The following is a 3,421-nucleotide window of genomic DNA, read 5'->3' as shown; positions in this document are numbered from 1 at the left end:
CTGCAAAAAATAATTCAGAAAGAATATAAATGTGAACTAGAATAAGAAAAATAGAAATATTTATTCCTTAGACTTGCTACTATTACATATTAAGTAAATCTAGTAAATGACTATGCACAGAATATTTTATGATTAAATAAGCTAAATATATAAAAGCTATGCTTAGTTCATTGTTTATATTTTATATGAAAAATAAATAGCATCTTAAGCACAATAATATATAAGCCCTATTGCTGTGAATTTTTATTCATGAAATGCTAAAAAAGTGGTTTAAAGTGTTCTGCAGCTTAATAATCTCATATCCACCCATTAGAGAAGGTAGACAGGTATTTAGATAACATACAAATTACTTTTTAAAAATAAAGTAAGTAAATTGCTTTTCTGTTTTGCTAAAAGAGAAGAGCACTCACAGTTAAGACCAAGAAAGTAGTTTTAAATTATTAAAAAAGAAAAATAAGGTAATTATTTCAATCATCTTTAAATTTTTTATAGAACACATCACATATTTTCAGTTTTTTTTCTGTCATCATATTGTATACAATGAGACTTCAAAATTTTATATTGAAATGTACCTATTATATTAATTAGAAAGCAAACAATAATATAAGATACATCCAGCTAACTCTTTTTTTTTTTTTTTTCTTGAGACGGAGTTTTGCTGTTGTTACCCAGGCTGGAGTGCAATGGCACCATCTCGGCTCACCGCAACCTCCGCCTCCTGGAGTCAGGCAATTCTCCTTCCTCAGCCTCCCGAGTAGCTGGGACTACAGGCACGCACCACCATGCCCAGCTCATTTTTGTATTTTCAGTAGAGACGGGGTTTCACCTTGTTGACCAGGATGGTCTCGATCTTTTGACCTCGTGATCCACCCACCTCGGCCTCCCAAAGTGCTGGGATTACAGGCGTGAGCCACTGCCCCCAGCCCACATCCAGCTAACTCTTAAATTACATTGTTCTAAGACATAAGCATCACTTCTTAAAAAAAAAGTTTGAAACACATTTTATACTAATTTTGCCTGGATAAATTTTTATGCAGACATTTAAAATTAGCAATTAGAATATGTATAGAGAATAAAATAAAACCCTGAGAAAAGACAGTTTGCACTGAGAAGTGTTAGATGTAATTCTATTAAAATATTTTCACTTTTTAAAGCTCATTCTCATATGAATCAGAATTGAATAACATTTCTCAACCACTATTTGGAAAATGGGGAAATTTTTATATGCAGTAAGATAATTGTTTTAATATAGACACCTACATAATGTGGTTTGTAAGATACTGAAAGAAGCCCCATTCAAAAAAAAATTTTGTTTGTCAGAGAGGTTGTGGTTTACACATTTTGTTTAAATACATTGGCTTACAATTCTGACTTCTGTTACCTGGTACCATTAAACTTTAAGCCACCAAACTTCATTAATAATAATAGCCAATGCTTATAATATGCTGCTTACATAAGAGGCAGGAGTTGGGGCATTTATCTGTAATATGCCTCTTAAATGGTCAAAATGGTCTTTTGTGATAGGTTTGCTGTTACCATCATTCTGCTTTACAGACAAGGACACTAAGTCACAGTGAGATAAGGTGACTTGTGCAAGGCGGTACACATAGTAGGTGATGTTGCATCAGGATTCAAACTGTTCCACTCCTTTATCCTCTGTGTTACATTGCCTCTGGTAGAAAGCAGTTGACGTGTGCCAATAAACATTAATAAATTTAGAATGGGAAAGGAGAATCAGTAATGTTTAAGCAAAGGTGGTATAACAGAGAAGAAAAATGAATGGCAGTATTTTTTAAAATGGTATTTGCTTTAGCTTTTTTAAAATTGTACTTTAAGATCTGGGGTACATGTGCAGATCATGCAGGATTGTTGCATAGGTACACACATGGCAATTGCTGTCTCCATCCACCCGTCACCTATATCTGGCATTTCTCCCCATGTTTCCCTCCCCAGCCTACCCAATCCCCCGCTGTCCCTCCCTTGGCCCACCCCAACAGACCCCAGTGTGTGATGCTCCCCTCCCTATGTCCATGTGTTCTCATTGTTCAACATCTGCCTATGAGTGAGAACATGCGGGGTTCAATTTTCTGTTCTTGTGTCTGTTTGCTGAGAATGATGGTTTCCAGATTCATCCATGTCCCTACAAAGGACATGAACTCATTGTTTTTTATGGTTGCATAGTATTCCATGGTATATATGTGCTACATTTTCTTTGTCCAGTCTATCGTCGATGGGCATTTGGGTTAGTTACAGGTCTTTGCTATTGTAAACAGTGCCACTATGAATGTACATGTCTTTATAATAGAATGATTTATAATCCTTTGGAAATACACCCAGTAATGGGATTACTGGGTCAAATGGAATTTCTATTTCTAGGTTCTTGAGAAAGTGCCACACTGTCTTCCACAATCGTTGAACTAGTTTACACTCCCACCAACAGTGTAAAAGTGTTCCTATTTCTTCACATCCTCTCCAGCATCTGTTGTCTCCGGATTTTTTAATAATCGCCATTTTAACTGGCATGACGTGGTATCTCAATGTGGGTTTGATTTGCATTTCTCTAATAATCAGTGATGATGAGCGAATGGCAGTCTTAGGCAAGTAGAAAGAAGCCTAAGAATAGTAGACATTTGAAATGGTAGAATGAAAGGAAATGAGATCTTAAGAAATCTAAATTAATTCAACAATTTCCTTGACCTAGTGATAACAAATACACTCACATAAATAAGTCTTAAAAGAGAAGTCAATTTTTGTGGTCTCCACATAATTTATTAATATAATAGCACTGTATTTCATTCTAAGATTTTGTTTTTTATTTGTTTTTGTTTTTAATAGAGTCTTGCTCTGTCACTCATGCTGTAATGCAGTGGCAAGACCTTGGCTGACTGCAGCCTCCACCCCCAGGTTCAAGCAATTCTGGTGCCTAGGCCTCCTCAGCCTCCTGAGTAGCTGGAATTAATGTGCGCACCACCACGACTGGCTAATTTTTGTATTTTTAGTAGACAAGGTGTTTCGCCATTTTGGCCAGGCTGGTCTTGAACTCCTGGCCTCAAGTGATGCACCTGCCTTAGCCTCCTAAAGTGCTGGGATTACAGCCATGAACCATCAAACCCAGCTTAAGATTTGTATTTTACACAGTGAAACATTTAAAAATCAGGCTGCATACTATAATTAATAGCATTATAATTAAAGTTTGTAATACTTATACCTTCTTAGTGGTACACTAATTAGATAATGCTACTTTTTATAAGCTATGATACCTAGAAATATAGTATATTACTTCTTGGCTCCAAATATATATATATATAAAAGTACATATACATATACTTTTTTTTAACTGACTGTGGTATGTTAAACAGTTTCCTCCAAAAATTTGTGTCTACCTGGAACCTCAGAATGTAATTTTATTAGTAAATTGGAT

At 35.4% G+C, this 3,421-nt stretch overlaps 1 protein-coding gene across 39 annotated transcripts in view; it reads right to left on the bottom strand.

Moving 5' to 3' along the window:
* Nucleotides 1-3,421, bottom strand: part of MGAT4C (MGAT4 family member C) — a 934,265-nt gene that overhangs the window by 24,634 nt on the left and 906,210 nt on the right. The gene's annotated exons all lie outside the window — the stretch shown is intronic.

Source organism: Callithrix jacchus, chromosome 9 (assembly GCF_049354715.1).
Source record: "Callithrix jacchus isolate 240 chromosome 9, calJac240_pri, whole genome shotgun sequence".
In the NCBI taxonomy this organism is placed as follows: domain Eukaryota; kingdom Metazoa; phylum Chordata; class Mammalia; order Primates; family Cebidae; genus Callithrix; species Callithrix jacchus.
The sequence above is the reverse complement of the archived record's forward strand: the minus strand, read 5'-3'. Positions and strand labels throughout refer to the sequence as shown.